Source organism: Callithrix jacchus, chromosome 6 (assembly GCF_049354715.1).
Source record: "Callithrix jacchus isolate 240 chromosome 6, calJac240_pri, whole genome shotgun sequence".
NCBI classification, from domain to species: Eukaryota; Metazoa; Chordata; class Mammalia; order Primates; family Cebidae; genus Callithrix; species Callithrix jacchus.
Window position 1 is genome coordinate 137,310,259 of NC_133507.1, and position 26,735 is coordinate 137,336,993.

Below are 26,735 nucleotides of genomic sequence, written 5' to 3' on the forward strand. Positions count from 1 at the left end.
TTCTTGTTGGGTCTCTGCCGGGTTTTGGTATCAGGATGATGTTGGTCTCATAAAATGATTTGGGAAGGATTCCCTCTTTTTGGATTGTTTGAAATAGTTTTAGAAGGAATGGTACCAGCTCCTCCTTGTGTGTCTGGTAGAATTCGGCTGTGAACCCGTCTGGACCTGTGCTTTTTTTGTGTGGTAGGCTCTTAATTGCTGCCTCAACTTCAGACCTTGTTATTGGTCTATTCATAGTTTCAGCTTCCTCCTGGTTTAGGCTTGGGAGGACACAGGAGTCCAGGAATTTATCCATTTCTTCCAGGTTTGCTAGTTTATGCGCATATAATTGTTTGTAATATTCTCTGATGATGGTTTGAATTTCTGTGGAATCTGTGGTGATTTCCCCTTTATCATTTTTTATTGCATCTATTTGGTTGTTCTCTCTTTTATTTTTAATCAATCTGGCTAGTGGTCTGTCTATTTTGTTGATCTTTTCAAAAAACCAGCTCTTGGATTTATTGATTTTTTGAAGGGTTTTTCGTGTCTCAATCTCCTTCAGTTCAGCTCTGATCTTAGTTATTTCTTGTCTTCTGCTGGGTTTTGAGTTTTGTTGATCTTGCTCCTCTAGCTCTTTCAATTTTGACGATAGGGTGTCAAGTTTGGATCTCTCCATTCTCCTCATATGGGCTCTTATTGCTATACACTTTCCTCTAGAGACTGCTTTAAATGTGTCCCAGAGGTTCTGGCACGTTGTGTCTTCGTTCTCATTGGTTTCGAAGAACTTCTTTATTTCTGCCTTCATTTCATTGTTTACCCAGTCAACATTCAAGAGCCAGTTGTTCAGTTTCCATGAAGCTGTGCGGTTCTGGGTCGGTTTCTGAATTCTGAGTTCTAACTTGATTGCACTATGGTCTGAGAGGCTGTTTGTTATGATTTCATTTGTTTTGCATTTGTTGAGCAGTGCTTTACTTCCAATTATGTGGTCAATTTTAGAGTAGGTGTGATGTGGTGCTGAGAAGAATGTGTATTCTGTGGATTTGGGGTGGAGAGTTCTGTAAATGTCCACCAGGTTTGCTTTCTCCAGGTCTGAGTTCAAGCCCTGGGTATCCTTGTTGATTTTCTGTCTGGTTGATCTGTCTAGTATTGACAGTGGAGTGTTAAAGTCTCCCACTATTATTGTGTGGGAGTCTAAGTCCTTTTGTAAGTCATTAAGAACTTGCCTTATGTATCTGGGTGCTCCTGTGTTGGGTCCATATATGTTTAGGATCGTTAACTCTTCTTGTTGTATTGATCCTTTTACCATTATGTAATGGCCTTCTTTGTCTCTTTTGATCTTTGTTGCTTTAAAGTCTATTTTATCAGAGATGAGAATTGCAACTCCTGCTTTTTTTTGCTTTCCATTTTCTTGGTAAATCTTCCTCCATCCCTTTATTTTGAGCCTTTGTGTATCCTTGTATGTGAGATGGGTTTCCTGGATACAGCACACTGATGGGTTTTGGATTTTTATCCAATTTGCCAGTCTGTGTCTTTTGATTGGTGCATTTAGTCCATTTACATTTAGGGTTAATATTGTTATGTGTGAATTTGATACTGCCATTTTGATGCTAAGTGGCTGTTTTGCCTGTTAGTTGTTGTAGATTCTTCATTATGTTGAAGCTCTTTAGCATTCAGTGTGATTTTGGAATGGCTGGTACTGATTGATCCTTTCTATGTGTAGTGCCTCTTTTAGGAGCTCTTGTAAAGCAGGCCTGGTGGTGACAAAATCTCTGAGTACTTGCTTGTTCACAAAGGATTTTATTCTTCCTTCACTTCTGAAGCTCAGTTTGGCTGGATATGAAATTCTGGGTTGAAAGTTCTTTTCTTTAAGAATGTTGAATATTGGCCCCCACTCTCTTCTGGCTTGTAGTGTTTCTGCCGAGAGATCTGCTGTGAGTCTGATGGGCTTCCCTTTGTGGGTGACCCGACCTTTCTCTCTGGCTGCCTTTAGTATTCTCTCCTTTATTTCAACCCTGTTGAATCTGACGATTATGTGCCTTTGGGTTGCTCTTCTTGCAGAATATCTTTGTGGTGTTCTCTGTATTTCCTGCAATTGAGTGTTGGCTTGTCTTGCTAGGTGGGGGAAATTTTCCTGGATGATGTCCTGAAGAGTATTTTCCAGCTTGGATTCATTCTCTTCGTCCCCTTCTGGTACACCTATCAAACGTAGGTTAGGTCTTTTCACATAGTCCCACATTTCTTGGAGACTTTGTTCATTCCTTTTTGTGCTTTTTTCTCTGATCTTGGTTTCTCGTTTTATTTCATTGAGTTGGTCTTCGACTTCAGATATTCTTTCTTCTGCTTGGTCAATTCGGCTATTGAAACTTGTGTTTGCTTCGCGAAGTTCTCGTATTGTGTTTTTCAGCTCCTTTAATTCATTCATATTCCTCTCTAAGGTATCCATTCTTGTTATCATTTCCTCGAATCTTTTTTCAAGGTTCTTAGTTTCTTTGCATTGATTTAATACATGATCTTTTAGCTCACAAAAGTTTCTCATTATCCATCTTCTGAAGTCTAATTCCGTCATTTCGTCACAGTCATTCTCCGTCCAGCTTTGTTCCCTTGCTGGTGAGGAGTTTTGGTCCTTTCTAGGAGGCGAGGTGTTCTGGTTTTGGGTGTTTTCCTACTTTTTGCGCTGGTTTCTTCCCATCTTTGTGGATTTGTCCGCTGGTCGTCTGCGTAGTTGCTGACTTTTCGTTTGGGTCTCTGAGTGGACACCCAGAATGTTGATGATGAAGTATTTCTGTTGCTTGGTTTTCCTTCTACCAGTCTAGCCCCTTCGCTGTACGACTGCTGAGGTCCGCTCCAGACCCTGCTTGTCTGGGGTGCACCTCTAGTAGCTGTGGCACAGTGAGGGATGCTACCAGTTTCTTTTTCTGCTCTCTTTGTCCCAGGATGATGCCTGCCAAATGTCAGTCTTTTGGATATAGAGGGGTCAGGGAGCTGCTTGAGGAGACAGTTTGTACTTTATAGGGGTTTAATTGCTGAGCTGTGCACTCTGTTGTTCATTCAGGGCTGTTAGGCTGCTATGTTTGATTCTGCTGCAACAGAGCTCATTTAAAAACCCTTTTTTTTTTTTTCTCAAATGCTCTGTGTTGAGGGGTTTGGGCTTTATTTTTGGATGTCCGATCAGGTGTCCTGCCCAGCTAGAAGGCAGACTAGCCACTGTTTGGCTGCCGAGGCTCCGCCCTGCTGTTGTGTGATTTGCGCTGTTCCTGCCGGCTCTGCTGTGGTCTCCGCCACGCCCTGCGGCAGAGTCTCTTCGTTGTAGCGTGTTGCCTCAGCAACGGCAGGCTGCGTCAGCAGTGGGCGTGTATCTCAGTTGGGGCGGGTTGCCTTGGCAACGGCTGGCTGCGTCAGCAGTGGGCGTGTATCTCAGTTGGGGCGGGTTGCCTCGGCAACGGCTGGCTGCGTCAGCAGTGGGCGTGTATCTCAGTTGGGGCGGGTTGCCTCCGTAGTGGTGGACGCCCCTCCCCCACAGAGCGTCTCGGACTGTCTGCTCGGTATAGTTTGAAATCGCGGTTTTGTTCGTCCCACTGGGTATCCCAATCCCTGCAATCCCCTGGGCTGGCCTACTGTCCAAGTCTCGTTCAGTCTCAAGTCCAGCCCTCTCAAGTCTCAGGTTGCCGGTTCAACAGGGCACCCGGACAAGCATGCCCTGTGGGGATTGCCGGGTAGGGCCGGCCGCCGCCGCCCCGGCTGCCGGCTTCGCCAGGCAGACCTACTGCCTGGCGTCCCGTGTCTTTTTTATACTTGGGAGTTTCCCCGTTCTGTGGGCAACAAAGATCAGTCTGGAAATGCCGCTCTGACTCACCGTTTGTGGATTCAACGAGAAGAGCTCCAATCCTGGGTTGTTCTCACAGCGCCATCTTGAGTCCTCCCCCCCAATCCCTTTTTCTTACAAATCTACTATAAGCTTGGCCTTTCCAACACTACTTTATCCTAGAGACTGGTAGTTAGGAATTTTATTATCGTTTTTCCAACTTTGTAATGGCCTCCTAAGTTGTTTCGTTGCCTCTTTCTTTTCCAATATATCCTTCACATTGTCATAGCACAGAAGGCGACATGGTACAATGAGAAGATCACAGCCCTTGAAGCCAATAAGACCTAGGTTTACATCTCAGCTCTACCACATAAATGACTTAATGCTGACTCTCAAGTTCAACAGGGCATCTCTTAACTGTGGTCATTTATAACTGGAGTTGTTTTCAAAATCAAACATAGTAATATCTATAAAGTGTCCTGAACATAGCATAAAGTCATTTCAATTTCTGAAGAACCAACCCAGTTATGAACACGTCTCTCTTCCATTAGTTATATGATAAATTCCAGACTTCTTAGCCTGGTACTCCTGGCTTTGCACAGGTGACTGCTTCTTTTAGTCTTAGCTTCTATGACATTATTCATGCTGTGGAAACACAGATGGGCTTGTTTTCTTCCACATGTGGTCTCTCAGCTATGCCTACATGTGTTTGTGTAAATAGCGCTCCAACTTTAATATCTTCTGTCCTCCTGTCTGAATGGCAGGCTTCCAATTTATTCTTCAGGGCCCTATTCTAATATACCTCCCAGTCTGTTGCCCTCATTCTAATAGATTTGGAACAACTTATGCTATTAAAGTGATTTCCTATCCTTGAGGATTCGGGCCTTCACATCCTGGAATTTACCAACACAGTGAATCTGTGGCTCCATTTCTCAAGAAGTGGATAATCTATAGAATAAGCTCACTTTTCTTCGGGTCTATTAATCCTGCTGTCAAAGGCATGATATTTTCATATTAAGAACATAAACTTTAGTTGAAACTTATTATGATAAGGCTTGGTGCAGTGACTCACTCCTGTAATCCCAGCACTTTGGAAGGTCAAAGCAGGTGGATCACAAGCTCATGAGTTCAAGACCAGCCTGGCCAACATGGTGGAACACCATCTCTATTAAAACTACAAAAATTAGTCAGGCGCAGTGGCAGGCTCCTGTAATACCAGCTACCCAGGAGGCTGAGGCAGGAGAATCACTAGCAGTTCCATAGCACTTATGATGGAAATGCAAAGTTTAGTATCTTTCAAGAATCTGAATACGTAAAATATTTATATCTTTTGATCCAGTGATTTTATTTTTAAAAATCTACTTAAAGATAATAGATTTATATATAAACATATTTATCATATATAGTAAAAAATTTGAACGGAATTCACTAATCCAAATAGTTTTTTAGTTACATAAATTATATCCATACTGTAGAAGAATAGTGACTAAAATTTACACTTATGAAGAGTTTTTAATGAGAGAATAACCTTATGATATAATATTAAATACAAAATTAGAATACAAAGACATACTTTCAATACAACATGTATTGAAACATATACATTACTGTATTCAACATATACATAGAAAAGAGAGTGAAAATAAACAAACTGAAAGGTTTGTGATTCTATTAGTCAGGATTTAATAAGCGACCTCTGAGTCTCTGTGGCTTCACGCTACAAGTTAATTTCTTGTTCATGTCACAGTACAATGCAAGGTTGGAAGATGGCTCTTCCTGTAATTATCTGGTGACCTGGACTGCTTCCATCTTTTAAAGACTGACTTATTTTTTGTATTCATTAGACAAGTGAGGAAAGGAGGTTTCAGAGGCGTAGTCTGGAATTGAGACACATCACTTCCATCCACATACCACTGGGCAGAATTCAGTCACACGAACCCAACTAATTGCAAAATATTCCCAATAGGAAGAAAAGGAACTTGAATATTGATAGCACTAGCATTGTCTTCCTCATTTAGAAGAGGAAATCTAATAATTACCATTTCTTTGCATTTTTCTGCATTTTCCAACTTGTCCCCAGTAACTATATATTACAAGAGAAAAATGTATACCTCAAAGCTTTAAAAGAAAGTACTCCTTTAATTTCCACCATATACATTTACACTGTCTGAAGTACTTCCTTGGACATTCAAAAGTTTAAATCTGGTTCAATCAAGAGTTGCTGTTTTAAGATTTCATGATTAACACCTCAAAAAGAAATTTAATGCAGTGTGAACATTTTGATTCAGCTAATAGTATTAAAATATGCTAATAAATGGAAAAGTATACTGATTATCCCTATATTCAACAAATATCTTCAATAAACTAGGGTGTCATACCATCTACCTCTAAATTATGTTTTTAGTAGAAAGAGATGAGAGGTGGAGATGTCTGAGGTCCAGATTAGTGGGCTTTAAGCTCTTTCTTTCCTGTCAGCACCCTTTCGACAGTTTCTACCTCCCAAATTGTCTTTCTTTTTGATCACATCAGCACTCTTCTTGTTGTGGATAGAGAAGAAGTAAAGAGAGAAAATGTTGGAGGCAAGCATTGGCCACTTTCTTCAGTCCTTTTCTTCAATGTCCAGAGGCCAGCATATATTCTGGGTAGTATTAAAAATCTCATTGCCCAGACTGTCAGGGGTGCTAACAATATTTCCTTTTCCATCCATCCTTCCGTCCTTTCCTCCTCCCATCCTTCCCTCCTTCCTACGTTCCTCCCTTTCTCCCTCCCTCCCTTCCTCCCTTCCTTCCTTCCCTCCTTCCCTCCTTTCCTTTCCTTCCTTCTTTCCCTTCCTTTCTTCTTTCCCTCCTTCCTTCTTGCCTCCCTTCCTTCCTCCCTCTCTCCCTTTCTTCCTCCTTCTCTCCTTCCTTCTTTCCTTTCCTTCCTTCCTTTCCTTCCTTCTTTCCTTCCCTCCCCTCCTTCCTTCCCTCCTTTCCTCCCTCCCTCTTTCTCTCCTTCCCTCCTTCTTTCCCTTCCTTCCTTTCTTCACTCCTTCCCTCCCTCCTTCCTTCCTTCCTTTCTCCCTCCCTCCCTATCTCCCTCCCTCCTTCTTTCCCTTCCTTCCTTCCTTCCCTCCCTCCTTCCTTCCTTTCTTCCTTCCTTCCTTTCTTCCTTCCTTTCTCGCTCCCTTCCTTTCCTTTCACCCAATCACCTATGCAAGAAGTATTGATTAAAAATCTACAATGACCCAAGAACTCCACAATGTAACTCCAGTTTTTGTTCTCTATTTTTATTTGCTTACATGATGAATGAAAGTCTTTTTCAATATGCATATCAGAGAGCCAGTACAGTGACAAAAATTCTTCCTATTTTCTAGAACAGCCCCTTTAAACACAGAATCTGCTCAGACCACCGTGGAAGTAACATTCTTTTGTTTATTACTTTATAGTATTTGAAGAAAGACCTGCACTGACAGATGGCTGCTTTCCTTTTTATGCACACATCCGCCTCAAACCTCTTATTCTCAGGTGCTGAAAAAAATGTGGCATAACAGTTTTTTAAAAAATCAAGCTAAAAGTGGCAGGTCTAACACAAAGTAATTACTCCTCAAAACAACACAGCTTGCAACCTGAAAGTCTCAGAAAGTCTCTTAACAGCCACAGCCAGCCCAGTACCCTCAATGTATCTGGGGATAAAGAGCCTCAGTGGATCCAGGGTGTATGAGCCGCTGACTTTGCCAGCACATGCCTGTCAGGCTGGTGGAGAATTGACAGAGGAGCTGCAGCAGTGATGTGGCTGTAGCAGCAGAAGAGCTGGTCATGTCCTCATGCTAACCCAAGCACAATCTTTCTACACTTACCTTCACAGTAGTTCACAAGTATCCTTCAGTCCCATGATGTTGAAGAAAAACATGTCTAGAACAAAAGCCCTAAAGAAGAAATTGGATTAACAGCTCATTTTATTCTGTAATACTCTAGTTAAAATGAGGAAAGTCTCATTTTTTTTTTTGCCCTTCCCAGTTTATCAGATTGAGAAACACAGATTGCCAGTCCATACCAACCATGGGTCATTAGCATTTCACAATCATTAACATTTCAGTACTCTTTTTTCTTCTCAGTACAAAACATCACGGAAAACGTGAAATATTTAAGAATCTTGTATAAGATATATAAAAGAACACGAAAAACATGAACGTTTAAGGATAAGATGGGGAAAGTGCTTCTCAAAATGTCTTGTCAATTTCCTATTTGAATTCTAAACTCTTGGCCGGATGCTAAAGTCAATCCTGCCTCACTGAATGGGCTTTGCCACATCTCTGCCTCCGCCCAGTCTCGCATATCTCCTGCCCACATTCACATATTTAAGTGGTGGGTTGTGTCTGCAGAACCTGGAGATTCTGGATGTAGATTTTATGATATGTGTTTGGGATTATTGGATCAACCACTCCACATTAAATTAAGCCCAAGAACATTGGATTTTCTCAATTGTCTGGTTTGGAATAGATAACACTTTTTAGGTATTTCGACGACTCCCTCCCTTGTCTAGCAGACTCAGGGATTTGGTCACTAGTTATGCAGATGGCTTTATTGAGTGCACACAGTAGGTTACGCACTATATGAAAAAGTTACTTTAGATTTAGTCCCTGACCAGCAGGCTCCTAGCCTTTATTTAGCACTGGCATTTAAGAGCAACCAGAATTAACTGTACTTTTACTGAAATATGATTGCTATTGTATAATGGAAAGGAAATTAAGATTTTTTTTCCTTTTCTATCAGCATTGCTTGGAGGTGATAATTTTCACCATGAAGTGAGAGAAATAAAAGATCCCTGTTTTATGAAAGCATTTGTCAGTAATACAAGTATGTTCATTTTCAGTGAGAAAGTGCTTTTCAGGAGTAGAATTAACCACATGATATTTGAGGCTACTGCTTCTCAGTGAGATTCAAGTTACATGGGAGACCAATATCCAATCATTTGCTCCCAAAAAAATCTCTGATCTGCTCATAGCACCATTTTCTGACAACGATGAAGGAGACAGATTTATAAGCTGTTTAGGAAAACTAACATGAGTCCCTCTTGGAGCTGAGAGACTGGGATAGGAATAACTGGCATTTTTTTGGCGATGGTTTAGGTTTAAGGGCAATATTAATTCTCCTTTAGAATCAGGTGGATCATTTGAGGTCAGGAGTTCAAGCCCAGCCTGGCCAACATGGTGAAACCCCATCTCTACTAAAAATCCAAAAATTAGCCTGGTATGGTGGCTCACACCTGCAGTCCAAGCTACTCAGGAGACAGTGGCATGAGAATCGCTTGAGCCTGGAGTAAGAGGTTGCAGTGAGCTGAAATCGCGCCACTGCACTCCAGTCTGGGTCATAGAATGAGACTTCGTCTTAAAAAAAAAAAAAAAGAAAATATGCATTTTCTTCATATTCCCTTTAGAAGACAGCTTTAGGCATTATAAAATGTAAACTCAGCTTTCCTTGTTACCATTGGTTTTAAAAAAAACCACACTATTCACAGTTCTCTTCAGAACTAGGCTGACTTACTTTGGCTTGTGTTTTTATTTGCCCTTTTCTCCCCATATTGCCTTCTTTGTGCCCTGTTTTTCCTTTCCACCTCTCCTGAGTCACATGTTGACATAACTCAGTATGAAGCCTGGGGTTTGAGAAGACGTGGACACCGAGTCCAGGTACACAGAGATTTTTGTCTGATAACACCACAAACATTCTGCCTGCAGACTTCCTACACTCGAGACACGTATTTTCAAACACTAATTTGCCAAGCAGGTTAGCTGTGAATGTGCCTGCCTGGCTGCTGCTGCTTGTCCATGTGAGGCCGACTGGCTCCATTCCTCTAACTCTGGCGCTTCATTCGTGATTTAGCCACACTGATAAATATAGCTTCTTTTTGAAGTGGAGAGTCTAGATTTTTTTTTCCCTTAGGCTTTTAAAAAATGGACTGCTTTATGCCAAACTTTATTTTTGATGAAATACAACTCACAACTCATCTTGGAAAAAAAAAGCTTTTCAAATTTTGAACTGTTGAAAGTTTGAGTCTGAGGTGCTTTGACATCTTTTTGATCATTCAGTAACTTTAGCTTCTTTCTTCTCGATTGCTTCACAAACTGGAAGTTACATGCACCTAATACCACTGTTTCTATTTGATGTTTTCAGATGTGAACAGGGGCACTCTTCAATTCTTAATTAAATCTCCTACTCCCCAAGCCCACTTCGACATTTTTACTAAGTTCTTCTCTATTTTATTTATAGTTAATGTATGTTAAAATTACATAGAATGAATGAGAGTGAGAGAAACATAATAGAGAAAATGAAGAGATACAAAGGAAAGAATAAAGTGAATGAGTAGAAAAGGCAATTCAAAGAGGGTGTGAATCTGGGCAATGGGCAGAAAATTTTAAGAAGAAATGGAATGGGGTTTCTACTTAAGAATATGATCTGGACTCTGCTGTTGCCATTTGAATGTCCTGGGAAGTCACTGCACCTCTCCAAGTCTCAGTGTTGATACCATCACCTCCCTACAGAGGATTCTGTGATATATTTATATATATAACCTCATGCTCAGGATAAGGACTTGTGCACTACTGCTCACTTCAAAAACAGGAAAATTCCCTTAGCCTTTCCCACAGTGTATTTCAAATCAGAAGGGGAAGGAATTGGCTTTACGGGATGCATAAAAGATGCTGAAACAGTACTATTGTTTAGAGCCTGCTTTGGAAATAAACCCAGTAAAATTTCCATTAAAAAAAAAGAATATGAAAAATTTCACTTGGTGTAGTTAGACAACTTGGCTTCTTTTATGAAACAAAACATATAAAACTGATATGTTTTCATAAAGAAATATTCTGAATTTTAAGACTCCAAAAGATACATGAATAAGGAAGACTCTGAAGAGTCACACACATGCCAGAGAAATTTGATAATTTACATTTAACTATGTAAAAACAAGTGGTCTCTAAAATAGTGATTCAGAGTCGGCAGAGTGTTTCTTTGTCTTTTATTTAGAAAAGACATTGTCTGTTATTTGGCTTTAGATATGTCTTAAGAACTCTTTTAGGTGTGGTCTTGCCGAAGCCAGGAGCTTGAGGCAAAAACAGACATGCTGCCCTCTCTTTGATGTTCTTGCCACACCAAAAGACACCTAACATGTATGGTCCATGCTGGGAGACGCTCCATGATCACTTCACTTTAAATAGACAGATGGATAAATAGATGGTACTTGCTCTTAATCAGCACTGGTAAAATTTTTACAAGACTGTACTTTCCAACTTGGAGCTCCACATCTTAAGAGAACTCTTAACATTTGGAAAAAATTCAGAAGAGACTGTGAATGTTGATGAGAGGGTTGGAAAATGGAACTTATAAGAAAGAGTTAACGAAATTGGAATTGCTTTTCTTGGAGAAGAGAAGAAAAGTAACCTAATAACAGTCTTCCCATTTTTGAAGGTATGTAATATACATGATGATTACCAACTGTTTTCCTTCTCCATCAAAGAACATCAGAGGCCAAGTGCTCACACTGCATACATCACTATAAGGAAAACTTGTTGCTTGATAGTGTTAAAAAGATAAACTGGTAAACACTGACTTTGTAAAAAATTTTCTATGATTACTTAAATATTGGATAGTTTTTGGTCTCATACTTTCTGAGGATTGGAAGAAATACTTATGTCATGGTTCTAAATGCATAAGTCTATAAGAACAGAAAGGTATTTTAAGGACATAACTGTAGATAATGGCTCAAGATTCATAGAATCTATAATCTACTTTCCATTAAATAAGTGAAACCAAGGCAGGAGATGTGATTTCCACAGGGACTTTAGATATAAACATTTTAGTGTGATACTCTGATTTCTTACAAAAACATTGCTTCTAATTGACATAAGGAAAGGCAAAATCAAGTGTGTATGTGTATAAAATATACAAATACTATGTGTAATATAATATACAATAGATATGTGTATACTAAATTATATAGGCACTAAGAACCTCAGTTAGAATTTTATTTAAAAAAGAAGAAAAATTCCAGAGTTTGCCCTTCCTTCCTTCCTTCCTTCCTTCCTCCCTCCGTTCCTTCCTCCCTCCCTCCCTCCCTCCCTCCCTCCCTCCCTCCCTCCCTCCCTCCCTCCCTCCCTCCCTCCCTTCCTTCCTTCCTTCCTTCCTTCCTTCCTTCCTTCCTTCCTTCCTTCCTTCCTGTCTTTCTCTCTTCTGGCTGAGTTAATTCTTCTAGTGATCCCCAAGTAGATATGCTTCTATGCAAAACTCCTTGTGTGAGTCAATATAGTTTAAATATTCCTTATGTTCCCAGCCTGTAAAATAAGCAGCTCAATTCAACAATAAAACAATGTGAATGTCTATCTACTCTATGGTCACTGGTGTTACTGGTTATTTGGTTACATCAATGAAGAAATAAAACTCATTGAATTCTTTGGCAAATTTCCATTATTTGTAGTGCTAGGATCTTAGAAACAGTCTCACAATTCCCCTGCATTTTAAACTCTAACCGAATGCCTCACATGATTGTAGAGGGAAAAGCAGTTTTTGCCTAATGCTAGCAAAAATGGCATTAAATATTGCACTTATCAAAAATAGCATTATGTGTTTTCCATGATGCAGGCCTATGTTTATGTTTTGGTTTTTAATCATACAAATGCATTGTATTCTGTTTTCAGTTCTACTCTTATCACTAGAAGCATTTCTTTGTGCTGAGTAGAACTACAAATATACACATAATTTCCTATGAGTAGGCACAAACAGCTTTGCTTTTCAAATTTAGGCAGCAAACAAATCATCTGCTATGAAAACATCGTTTAATAATTTCTGGTGGAAATATATTAATACCACAGGTTTTCAGATTAAATCACAGAAAGAAAGGTTTAGACTTTTGTCTTTCTTTTTTTTTCACCTTGAAAATTCTTTTTTTGTTATCATATTCATTTTTATTTAGAATAAAATAAAATAACATAATCATTTTTATTTAGAACACTTTGGCAAAAAGAAGTATATATCTTACTTTTTCTAACTCTGTTAGCAAACTATCTTTTGGAAAAAAAAATTTTCTTTTTGGAGACAGAATCTCACTTTGTCGCCAAGGCTGGAGTGCAGCGGCGTGATCTTGGCTCACTGCAACCTCGGTCTCCTAGGTTCAAGTGATTCTCCTGCCTTAACCTCCTAAGTAGCTGAGATTACGGGCACCTGCCACCATGCCTGGCTAATTTTTGTGTTTTCAGTAGAGACTGAGTTTTGCCATGGTGGCCAGGCTGGTCCCAAACTCCTGACCTCAAGTGACCACATTTTATTCTAGAAAAAAGACATACGGTGTCTATTTAACATAGTGGCTTCGCTTAGATGTTCGCTTTTGAAAGTTATTTAATGGGGGGGCGGGGTGAAAAATGTTTTAAAAATTTATTGCTTACATTTTCAAACATTCAGAAAAGCAGATAGGATAATGTAATGAACCCTTGCCACCCATCATTCAACATTAATCAACACTCTACATTTCCGCTTTACTTACCCCTACCTCTCTTCCTTCAAACAAACAGACAAACACTTTAGTGAAGCTGACACGCACTTAAACTTCCTTTGGAAATCAATGACACTTTTGTCAATGTCTACAATATAAGCATTTTTATTGGTCAATTTATTCATAATTTTATACTAACATTTTGCTTTAGAATACTGAGTATATTTAATTTCCTATAACTGCTGTAACAAAAGACCACAAACTTAGTTGCTTACACCACCACCAACTTACTGTCTGATAGTACTGGAGGTCAGAAGTCTGAAATAAGTCTCAGTGGGTTAAAATCAAGGTGTCTGCATGTTCTCACTCATAGGCAGTTGAACAATGAGAACACATGGACACAGGGAGGGGAGCATCACATACTGGGGTCTGTTGTGGGGTAATAGGAGAGGGACAGTGGCAGGTAGCGAGGTTGGGGAGGGATAACATGGGGGGAAATGCCGGATATAGATGATGGGGGGATGGAGGCAACAAACCACATTGCCATGTATGTACCTGTGCGACAATCCTGCATGTTCTGCACATGTACCGCAGAACCTAAAGTGCAATTATATATATGTAAATATGTAGGTAAAAATCAAGGTGTCAATAGGGATTTCTGGAGGTTCTAGGGAGAGTCTGTTTCTTGCCTTTTCTGGCTTGTAGAGGCTGCCTGAATTTCATGGTCTTCTTCATCTTCAAAACCAGCCATCGGCAGTTGAGTCTTTCTCACATAGCATTACTTTAACTCTTTCTCTTCTACCTTTCTTTTTATCGTATAAAGACCCTTCTGATTACATTGGGCCCAACCAGAAAATCTCATATTTAGGTCAGCTCATTAGCAACATTAATTACATCTGTAACTATCGTTCACTTTTGCCAAGTAACCTAACATATTCATAGGTTCTGAGCATTAGGATATGGACATTTTGGGGGGCATCATTATTTTGCCTGCCATACAGGTCATATTTTATATTGATTTGCAAATATCCATTAATGTCTTTTATGTTAAACATATAATATGGATTTAACAGTCATAGAGAAATAGCAAAGAAGCCTTTTGCCATATTCTATGGGTTGAGTCCATATCTAATTATGTGGCCTGATTATTCTTCACTCACTGTTCAATCTGAACACATATAGTTATAATTATCATCTCATATTTGGGAGAGTAAAGTAAAAAACAGCAACAATAACAAAAATAGGCCAGGCACGGTGACTCACACCTGTAATCCCAGTACTTTAGGAGGCTAAGGCTCACCTTAGTTCAGGAGTTTGAAACCAGCTTGGTCAACATGGTGAAACCCTGTCTCTACTAAAAATACAAAAATTAGCCAAGTGTGGTGGTGCACACCTGTAGTCCCAGCTACGTGGGAGGCTGAGGCAGGAGAATTGCTTGGATCCAGAGACAGAAGTTGCAATGAGCTGAGATGGTATCACTGCACTCCGGCTAGGGCGACCGAGTGAGACTGTCTCAGAAAAGAAAACAAAACAAAAAAGCAAAGCAAAACAAAACAGTACAGAACAAAAATGACCACAAAACAGATCAATTACAGATAGAATAATTTACACAGGTGGATTGGGCCTTCTAACCCGGAATCTTAACATCACCAACTATACATTTATTTATCCTAGAGTGTATCTGTAGCTCTGTTTCCAAGGATGCCTCAGCCAACTGAAATGATAGGAACTTTCTCTCTAACTTCTCAACTTTGTCTTTTGCAAACTGCCCTAAGCCCCCATGCCATGCGCAGATACTCATTTTCCCTTCATTTTGTTCCCTAACATTATGGTCAGTGGAGAGGCCTCTTAGATTTGCCTTACAGTGAAGAGGGATGGTATAATTTCACTGTTGCCACCAGCCATAAAGTTGCAGACAGAGAAACTACAGATGTGGAGCAGATGTGCATACTGATCATTTAAAAAATTCTTTGTCGAGAGCTCTCATAAAAAAAGTGACTGTTGTATGTTTGGTGCTCACATTCTATTCTATTATTTAAACAGAATCATTAACTTACTTGTACTTTACAATCTATTTTATATATTCCACTAAAAACTATTTATTACAGCATTATTTCTCTTGAGTTTGGGAGGATGACAGCTTTGCCCTCCCTCTAAATTTAAGATGAATTAGTTTACCTTTTCCTTTTTCTGTTCTAGATGGAGTTGTTCCAAAGGATGGGGAAGCACCTTCTTGAAAGGAGCATATCTCACAGAGGCAGCATCAGCGTTAGAGCCAGGTAAAATCTGAGCCCAGCCACTTGCACTAGTTAATTTCTCTGAGCCTTCATTTCTTATTTGCAAAATGGGGCTAACAGTATAATCCATAAGGTTGCTGTGAGAAAATGTGGGAATGATTATAGAAAGCAGCTAGTACCGTATCTAGTGCATTAAAGGTCTGCTCTCTTCCCTTTTCTGTGGAGGAGGTCAGGCCACTGGAAAAACACTTTTAGGCCCACAGACTTTTGCTTTTAAGTAAAATGAGTTTTCTATTTGTGGGTATCATGTGAAGATTCTTAGATAGACTTCCACAAAATTTGGAAGGTATTTTTTAGGAAGATCTAACTTAGAATTTGGGTTATGTGTATGATAAGAATCCCTTTAGGAGATCCTGGGAAGCCTCAAAGAAATAGGCAAGTCATCATACAGGAGCTGAAAGTAGGGTTGAACAAGGGGTCCGAATAAACGTCATTAAGGAGAGGCCTGTCATATTCAATAATATGCCAATTGATGGAACAAAATGGAACATTGGTTTCCAATAGGTCTTAAATTGAAAGCCATAAGGGTAGGTGCTTTGCAAAGCAGGTATTATTCGTAACCAAATTGCCTCTCATATGGGCACCTTGTAGAGATCTCTGGACAGAAGTACAGCAGGAACCACTTTTGAATGAATAATGGTTACTGAGTCATTCAAACATCCCAGAATAGTCAGTGGGAGCTGAGTGTTCTCCCTTCAAGTTCTTCTCCACCTGTAAGTCATACAGCCACAGCTGTGGTTCTTCTGCAGGGGCCACGGAGCCCTTCCTCTGCACTTGGGAAGAAATTTGGTGTGCTGGGCCCAAGAGTGAGTCTTCTGGGGGTACAAGAGACACAGAAACAGAAACTTTCCAAGAAAAACACACTGACTAAACCAGATGACAGAGCAGGAAACATTTTCCGATAAGGCAAAGGGTAATAACTTGGTGAGAATTACACACATAATTAGTTGTTTCCAAGGGCTAGGAAAAGACAGGCATTGTCTGTGTTCGACAGAAGGGGAGTTCCAATTTATTAACATGAATATGAGGGTTTGGGGTTATTTGTGTTTGTGGTACAGAGCTCAGACAGAAAGTCTTTGTTTGCTGCCTGAAGATTTAGTAAGTCAATTTGTTTCCAGCCTTCTATCTGATCCACAGACAATATCTTCTTAAATAGGATACTAGATTGCACTCATGAAGTTAAGCAAATGTGGAGTAGGAAAATCACCTTATGGAAATAGCTTTTGAGGTGTCCTTAACTCACAAGAACATTAGGAAATTTTCACTTTCTCACCAACAGAGGACATAAATATTGAAGGCAAGATATAAAGCTATGCAAACCTCTGTGGCTGGAGTGAATATTTTGTACTTATGGAAAGTCCACCAGAAGACCACTTCCCAATTCAGATCTGTATCAATTAATGGAAGAAAAAAATAGGTTGGATTAGCCAAACAGTGGATGTTACTAAGACATACTGATGTATAATCAAAATTTAAAAACAGAAGGTGGTTCTGAATTTAACTTGGCTTTAGATAAAATACAAAATAGGAAAGAATGGGAGTCCTCTATTCTAAAATTGTCTTATTCACCCAGTGTAGCCAGTCTACACTGGGTGAATAAGACAATTTCATAAGAAGAGGTTTTGAAAGAATATCAGAGGAAATTGCAAGAGCAGAAGAAAGTAATAAACGCATTGCACAAGAATTTCAGAAGAACCAGGGTCAAAATTACAGTCAGAATCTGGCAGCTTTCAGGAGGAGGTGGGGAGTAGATAAGGACAAAGAGGCTGGAAGGGAGATAAGCCAAGTCCAAGGTGCTTTTCAGACTTTCGCTGAGTCAACAAGCCTTGCTTCTTTTTACTTTTACACTTTTGGTGGGCTCTGAATGGTTCTTTAAATCTATATTCAGGCAGAGTAACAGGCATAAGGAATTTATGATGTAAAAGTTGACAGAAACACTCACTAGGCAAAAACTTTTCTTCCAGCAGCCTAGGTAGGACCTCTAGCTAGAGAAGTTGTGTTAAGTCATCTTAGTAGACCATCAGTGGCATCTGGAAGAAGGGGCTCCCAAAAGCCTCAATCACTCATTAGCAGGTTTACGCAATTCACTGAACAGATTAGATAGTTTAACACATTAGTCCAGTAACTAGATTTTGAGAAAACAGGGCAGTTACGTGTTGGCAGAGCAAAGAGAGAAAATCAAATTCTGGAGTGTGGAACATTTACCCAAAAGAAATGGGAGTAGCAGAAACTTGGAGCCTGAAGGGAGAGCATTTGTGTGAAAATGTTTTTGAACTCTGATGCCTACAGCAGGATTTTAAATGTAACTCAAGTCTGAGAGAATGCAGGTAGAAAAAAAAAAAGCAGCATCAATTGTTTTGCTCTTCTTTAAACCCTGTTTATGAAAATAAAATGTGTTAGTATTTTAAACTTAAAACCCTTCAAGATGCTGATATCCTTAGTTCTTATATGTCACTAATACACTTAAATAGGTTTCAAATACGATAGAAAGTGAGATGAAAGAGAGAGTGTTTTAAGGCTGTGGGTCTCTGAAAATCCAAGGCCAGATACTGCTCACCTTATTATGGAACAGGCATGTTAAAAAGCTGAATCTCGAGGACAGGGTCAAAAGGAATGGGCCAGGGTGACTCTTTTTGGAATAATAGTGACCGTGTGTTACTCACTCATAGACTCAACCTGCTGATTAACACATGTTATCTCTTTAATCGGAGAATGGAGTAGTGCAATTCCTGTTTATAGTTGAGGAAGCTAAGGCTTGCAGATACTTAGTAACTTGCTATGTAGCCAGTTGTAGCAAAAAATAGAATATGTATTTAGTTCTGTCTGATCCAAAATAGGTGTTTCCCAGGTATGCACCCCTCCTGCATTGCATTTTGATCAGTTTTGAATACTTTCATATTATTGACTGTCTACTTCACCAACATCAAGTATAAAACAAAACAATGTATCGCGGCCTATTTTTAGCTTATCTACTATTTTTATATTGCCTATATCACCAGTTCCTTCGATTTGCAAAAGTTATGAAGTTAAACATAAATCAGAGCTGGAATTGCATTAGTATATTGGTATGGTGCCCTTTCACTGAGTTTGCAGGAGGTGAGCCGTCTTTGGGAATATCCAGTTGTAGGAAGTTCTTTTTCTTTTTTTGTTACTCTCAAAAATTATTTGGTCATACCTTATAGTAAAATACTAAGTACTCCAGTTCTGCCAATTCCTAGATTGAATATTAAAGAATTCTACGACAAAGCGAACCTCAAAAAACGACAATTTTGATTTTTAAATTTTGTTAAAAATTTTAAAATATTGTTATTATTATTATTATTACAGAGACGGAGTTTCACTCTTGTTACCCAGGCTGGAGTGCAATGGCGCCATCTTGGCTCACCGCAACCTCCACCTCCTGGGTTCAGACAATTTTCCTGCCTCAGCCTCCTGAGTAGCTGGGATTACAGGCACGTGCCACCATGCCCAGCTAATTTTTTGTATTTTTAGTAGAGACGGGGTTTCACCATGTTGACCAGGATGGTCTGGATCTCTTGACCTCGTGATCCACCCGCCTTGGCCTCCCAAAGTGCTGGGATTACAGACTTGAGCCACCGCGCCCGGTCCTAAAATATTATTAAAGTCAAAGAATAAAATCTGCAGAGGCTGTTCATTGGATGTAGTTCAGCCACGTGTTTTTGATGCAGATTTTTCTCCTTTTCAATGAAAATGTTATTTTCTTGACCTGATCACTTTGGTGTCCGGGTGCTTTAAACTCAGTGGTTATGTGTCAGCCTTTTCGTAGGTCAGTTTTTTGCATCCATCTGGGGAATGGCAGAATATTTTAGCTTAGGTAATTCCATGCTTTACTCAAAAGATGATGGAGACTTTGAGAATGAAAGAAGGAAAATCTCCATTACATACTTTTTACTTTTTTAAAAAAGTAACTTCCCATGATAGGGCTTGAAAAAACATTTTGATACGGCATGTGAACTGAGAACAAGAGGAGGCGAGAGGCTTGTGTTTTGCACTCACATCTGTCTTTCCATCAGTTCCTCCCACCCAGCTGTGTGATCTTCTTGTTGCTCAGAGCCCTACCTTTTGGCTGGGCTGCCACAACTGTATTTCTTTTTTTTTTTTTTTTTTTTTAATTTTTTATTGGATTATAGGTTTTGGGGTACATGAGCAGAGCATGCAAGACAGTTGCGTAGGTACACACATGGCAGTGTGCTTTGCTTTTCTTCTCCCCTTCACCCACATTTGGCATTTCTCCCCAGGCTATCCCTCCCCACCTCCCCCTCCCACTGGCCCTCCCCTTTTCCCCCCAATAGACCCCAGTGTTTAGTACTCCCCTTTCTGTGTCCATGTGTTCTCATTTTTCATCACCCACCTATCAGTGAGAATATGCGGTGTTTCATTTTCTGCTCTTGTGTCAGTTTGCTGAGGATGATGTTTTCCAGATTCATCCATGTCCCTACAAACGACACGAACTCATCGTTTCTGATTGCTGCATAATATTCCATGGTGTATATGTGCCACATTTTTCCAATCCAGTCTATTATCAATGGGCATTTGGGTTGATTCCAGGTCTTTGCTATTGTAAACAGTGCTGCAATGAACATTCGTGTACATGTGTCCTTATAGTAGAACGATTTATAGTCTTTTGGATATATACCCAGTAATGGGATTGCTAGGTCAAATGGAATTTCTATTTCTAAGGCCTTGAGGAATCGCCACACTGTCTTCCACAATGGTTGAACTAATTTACACTCCCACCAACAGTGTAAAAGTGTTCCTTTTTCTCCACATCCTCTCCAGCATCTGTTGTCTCCAGATTTTTTAATGATCGCCATTCTAACTGGCGTGAGATGGTATCTCAATGTGGTTTTGATTTGCATCTCTCTGATGACCAGTGACGATGAGCATTTTTTCATATGATTGTTGGCCTCATATATGTCTTCTTTCGTAAAGTATCTGTTCATATCCTTTGCCCACTTTTGAATGGGCTTGTTTGTTTTTTTCCTGTAAATCTGCTTGAGTTGTTTGTAAATTCTGGATATCAGCCCTTTGTCAGATGGGTAGACTGCGAAAATTTTTCCCATTCTGTTGGTTGCCGATCCACTCTAGTGACTGTTTCTTTTGCCGTGCAGAAGCTGTGGAGTTTCATTAGGTCCCATTTGTCTATTTTGGCTTTTGTTGCCAATGCTCTTGGTGTTTTGTTCATGAAGTCCTTGCCTACTCCTATGTCCTGGATAGTTTTGCCTAGATTTCCTTCTAGGGTTTTTATGGTGCCAGGTCTTATGTTTAAGTCTTTAATCCATCTGGAGTTAATTTTAGTGTAAGGTGTCAGGAAGGGGTCCAGTTTCTGCTTTCTGCACATGGCTAGCCAGTTTTCCCAACACCATTTGTTAAACATGGAATCCTTTCCCCATTGCTTGTTTTTGTCAGGTTTATCAAAGATTGTATAGTTGTATGTATGTTGTGTTGCCTCCGGTGCCTCTGTTTTGTTCCATTGGTCTATATCTCTGTTTTGGTACCAGTACCATGCTGTTTTGATTACTGTAGCCTTGTAGTATAGTTTGAAATCCGGTAGTGTGATGCCCCCCGCTGTGTTCTTTTTGCTTAGAATTGACTTGGCTATGCGGGCTCTCTTTTGGTTCCATATGAAGTTCATGGTGGTTTTTTCCAGTTCTGTGAAGAAAGTCAATGGTAGCTTGATGGGGATAGCGCACAACTGTATTTCTTTTGGCTAAACGTTCCGCACCCCAGAATTTGATTTTCTCTGTTTGCTCTGCTAACACGTAACTGCCATCTTTTCTCAAAATCTAGTTAATGGACTAATCTGTTAAACTATTCAATCTGTTCAATGAATTGTGTAAACCTGCTAAGGAGTGATAGAGGCTTTTGGAGACTCCTTCTAGATGCCACCAGTGGCTACTAAGATGCCTTAATACAACTGAATATTCTCCAGCAAGAAGCCCTGACCCAGGCTGCTGGAAGAGAAGTTGTTTTTTTTTTTTTTTTTTTGCCTAGTATGTGTTTTTGGCACCTTTTACATCATACATTCCTCATGTCTGTTACTCTGCCTGAATATAGATTAAAAGAACCATTAAAAGTCCACCAAAAAAGTAAGCAAGCAACTCTGAAATTAGAGTATAGGGCTGGAATATGGAAGATAGAAGAGTCTACATTAGCCCCAAATCTAGCCAGCATATCGGAGTAGCAGCTGACACAGATATCTAGAAACCAAAGCAAAGGCTCATAGCTTCTGCCAGTTTGGGGAGTGTAGTCTGGCAGCCCAACTTCCAGGATCGGTTTATTCATTTATTCACTATCTTATCCTTTCATTCCTTCACATTTCTTGTGCAGCTATTATGAGTCAGTCACATGTGGTTAAATGACAGCACTAAGTATGCTGTCATTTTCATGGCTGGAAAAGCAGTCCATTTACAAAAAAGAACAAAACTAGGGATTCCAAAACAAAGATTTCTAATTTGCTTTTTTCATGCAGATGTAAATTATCTTAAACTGATATAAAAGAGAAGAAACCGAAATTTTAAAATACATATTTTTATAAGTACGTATAATCTAATTATTAGCTAAAAGTCTTAATCTGAGAAGAGCTAACACAGCTTCTACTGTAATAATAATAATCAACATATCATTTATTGAGTATTTACTATACGTGCCAAACCACTCTGCTGTGTGTTTAACATGAATTTTTGCATTTAATCCTCAGGGAAAATTCCATGATACAGGTTTGTTATAGTCTTCTTTTCCCAGATAAGCAAGCAGGTTAAGAAGTGTTGATCACATAGCTTGAATTGAGAGCCTGAAATCGAACCCAGGCAGTCTGACTCCAGAGTCTGCAGACTTTTGTTAATGCTACCTATCTTTACTTCAACCACAGGCAGTTCGTGACCTATGATGGTTCAACCTGATTTTTTTTACTTTACAATGATACGAAAGCATTTGGTAGAAATCATACTTCAAGTACTCATACAACCATCTGTTTTTCACTTTCAATATAGCATTCAGTAAATTACATGCAATACTCAACATCTTATTATAAAATAGGCTTCATGTTAGATGATTTTTCCCAACTCCAGGCTAATATCATAATTATTCTGAGTATGTTCAAGGTAGGCTAGGCTAAGCTACGATGTTTTGGTAGGTTAGGTATATTAAATGCATTTTCAACTTACGATTTTTTCAACTGCTGGTGGATTTATCAGGATGTAACCCCATCATACGTTGAGGGGCATCTGCATTTTTTAAATTTCAAACCCATATAAATAGTTGGATGTGGTGGTGGGCAATCTGTAATCCCAGCTCCTTGGGAGGCTGAGGCAGGAGAATTGCTTAAACCCAGGAGGTGGAGGTTGCAGTGAGCCAATATTGTGCCACTGCACTCCAACTTGAGTGACAGAGCAAGACTCCATCTAAAAAAAAAAGACAGAAAAGTCAAAAGGCTAGTACAATGTAAAAGTGATCATGATACATGCAGACATATGTTTATTGCAGCACTATTCACAATAGCAATAACCAACCCAAATGCCCATCAACGATAGACTGGATAAAGAAAATATGGCACATATACACCATGGAATACTATGCCGCCGTAAAAATGAATGAGTTCCTGTTCTTTGCCTTCTCAGCAAACTAACACATGAACAGAAAACCAAACACTACATGTTCTCATTCATAAGTGGGTGTTGAACAATGAGAACATATGGGCACAGGGAGGGGAACATCACACACTGGGGCCTGTTGGGGGGTGGGGGGCAAGGGGAGGGATAGCATTAGGAGAAATGCCTAATGTAAATGACAGGTTGATGGGTGTAGCAAACCACCATGGCAAAAGTTCTCCTACCTTTTTTTCTGTTAATTGCAACACTGATATTTTTGAAGAAACAAGGTCAGTGTTCTTAGAATATCATATAATCTACACTTGTCTGGTTGTTTCCTTATGATCAGATTCAGTTAAACATTTTTTTTTCAAATCAAGAATACTACAAAGATGATGGGTACTTCCCAATATTTCCTATTAAAAAACAATCTCAACTTGTGGCTAACCAGAGGATCTCTCTGTTATGAAGGTACCTTTTTCCTCTTTCTTTGATGTTCAAATTGCACCAGATTTACCCAGAGAAAACTTCCAAGCCAGCCTCTGTGTTCATTTGAAACATATTCTTTAGTGTTTGAGCATTTCCTTACTTTTTTTTTCCTCAATAATTACTTTGTACTTTTCCTGCATTTACCTGGAATCATTCATTTCTCAAAAAGCTTTGGTGCCTTTTAATCAGGAATATTTAGAAAATAAGATTTGGGCACTAGCGTATTCACTGATAAAGGATTTTCATCGTTTTGGTATATTTTGTTTTCCTTCTTATTTATTATGGTTACAAAACACAACATAGAATTTACTACCTTAACCATTTTTGAGTGTACAGTTAGAACCGTTATTGCTTTCAGGCCTTTTGAAAGGGCCTATAATACATATGAATAGAAATAGAAACATAAGTTCATGAATATTATTATTTTTATCACATTAAATTATAAATTTATATATCACAGGGCTTTTTTTCCATCTCTTTTCATTCCATGTTTGTAACTTCCTTTTTCTACAACTTAAATGCATTTGTTAATTGCTTTATTATACACAAAATAATTTGTTAACACCAATATCATTATCAATAAAAACCTATTCAGGTCAAGGTTTCTTTGCATTTCTTTTATTTTTAGATTCTGTCTTACTCAGAGTATATTGTCAGAGCACTGCATTCAAAAGTTATTTGAATTACCTTTTCTGACTTACGAATTTCAGCTATTCATTTTCTTCTTTTTTAAATTTTATTTTCTGAACTGAAAAGTATTTGTCTGGTCACTCCCACAGAACCTGTATTCTTGACCTACACTTTTGTTGCGCACTCATTCATTCATTCATTCATTCACCATGAGAACCCGGTTCAGTTTTAGGCATTGAAATATAACAGTGAGCTGGAAAGTGAAGTCTCTCGCTCTCATTCCTCAGGGAAATGAACAATAAAGATAGTAATTTTAGTGGTTCATAAATTCTGTGGAGAAAACTTAGATAAGATAAATAAAGACTAAAAACAGGGCAGAAAGAGCTACTTTGGAGTGGGAAATCAGAGATGGCTTTTTAGAGGTGGGGCTTGCACTGAGATCTCAGTACAGAGAAGAGGGTCAGTCAGCTGGCAGAGTGAGCCATGCCCCAGGCACCGGCTGTAAATGAGAGGCAGAGTATTGGGAGGTGAGAGAAGGGAGACCATCCTGACATCTAAAGAGGGACCCTTAGGCAGTGGTAAGGAGTTCAGATTTTATTCTAGTTTATAGGAGATCAGAGGAGTTTTACTAGCAGAGAAGCGTGAGATCTGGCTTGAATTTTTCAGAGATCACTCTAGATGCTGAATGGAAACTGGATCCGAGGCAGGCACAGATGAAAGTGATAGGTCCAAGTTCAAAAAAAAGTAAAAAGAGAAAAAGAGACAATTAAATGCAGTATGTGATTCTATTGTCCCCAAAACATGCTGGTGAGAGGATCTGGCTGAGTGTGAAGCAGTAACAGAATGGTTGAGAGAGAAGCAAGTCAATTCAGGATATGGTTGTCAAAAGGCATCCTCAAAAAATTATGTTTGAAATTTGACTGAAGTATTCTACTTATAATAAAATTAAATTTTCTTTTGTATGAGAATTCATGAGAGAGAAATTAAAAAAAAAATTCTGACTCTCAATCAATCTCGAATTTACAGAAGAATTGCAAATACACTACAAAGAACTCTTTTTTTTAAACACCATTTTGGAATAAGTTTCTGTCCCATCCTAAACCTTATAGTGTACTTCTTTTTTTTTTTTTTTTTTTTTAATTTTTTCTTAAGATGGAGTCTCGCTGTGTCACTCAGCCTGGAGTGCAGTGGTGTGATCTTGGCTCATTGCAAGCTCCGGTTCAAGTGATTCTCCTATCTTAGCCTACCAAGTAGCGAGGATTACGGGTGTGCACCACCACACAGGCTAATTTTTGTATTTTTAGTAGAGATGGGGTTTCACCATGTTGGCCAGGCTGGTCTTGAACTCCTGACCTCAAGTGACCTGTCCGACTTGGCCTCCCAAAGTGCTGGGATTACAGGCATGAGCCACCTCACCCAGCTTTTATAGCGTATTTCTTACCAATGAAAGCATTCTCTTACATAACTGCAGAATAAAACCATCAAAATTAGGAAGCTAATATTGCTTGATTACTGCTCTAAGTCTCAAATCCCATTGACATTTTGCCAGTTGTCCCAGTAATTTTCTGTATAGAAAATTCAAGTCAGAATCACATGTTGCATTTAATTGTCATGTCTCCATGGACCGTGTCAAATCAGAACAGTTCCTTGGCCTTTCCTTGACTGCACCATCTAGACACGTTCGATGATGACAGATCATGATTAGGTTTTCATGTTGCATATCTTTGGCAGTAGTATCATGGAAGAGATGCTGTGTTCTTATTGCATTCCATCAGGCAGTGCGTGCTTTTTATTTGTTTCATATCTGATGCTTTTCACTTTAATCCCTTATTTAAGATAGGGTCTGCCAGGCTTATTTACTGTAAATTACTGCTTTTTCATTGGCAACTCATATGTATTTTGTTGGGAGGTACTTTGAAACTTTATAAGCATCCTGTTCCATATCAAACTCTCCATTTATTAATTTCTGCATTTATGTAAGTATGGATTCATGGTTTCCCATTTTATTCTGTAGCTTATAACCCACTACTATCATTATTTATGTTGATATAAATTATTCCAGATTTGATCAGTAAAAGCCCCTTCGCTGGTTTCTGTGTTCTTTTGACATGTTCCCATCCTTACTTTCTGCTACAAAAAGGTATTTGAAGTACATCTTGTATTTTCATTGCCCCAGCCCTAAGATCAGCCATTTCTCCAGGAAGCTTTAGTTTGTTTGAGTGGAGAAAGGGAGTTAGAAGTCAAGATCTAAAAGCTGGTTTGTTCATTATTTTATTATTGTTATTATTATTTTTTGAGATGGCATCTTGCTCTGTCACCTATGGCAAGACCTCGGCTCACTGCAACCTCCACCTCCTGGGTTCAAGCGATTCTCTTGCCTCAGCCTCCTGAGTAGCTGGAATTACAAGAGCGCACCACCCATGCCCGGCTAATTTTTGTATTTTTAGTAGAGATGGGGTTTCACCATAC

The 26,735-nt window shown here is 39.2% G+C and overlaps 1 long non-coding RNA gene across 1 annotated transcript in view; it reads left to right on the forward strand.

Moving 5' to 3' along the window:
* The window catches only part of LOC144576704 (uncharacterized), a 49,542-nt gene that overhangs the window by 17,761 nt on the left and 5,046 nt on the right, over window positions 1-26,735 (forward strand). Inside the window, exon 2 of the long non-coding RNA XR_013519088.1 lies at window positions 15,440-15,519. This is a non-coding gene — a long non-coding RNA (uncharacterized LOC144576704). The remainder of the gene's footprint in view (window positions 1-15,439; window positions 15,520-26,735) is intronic.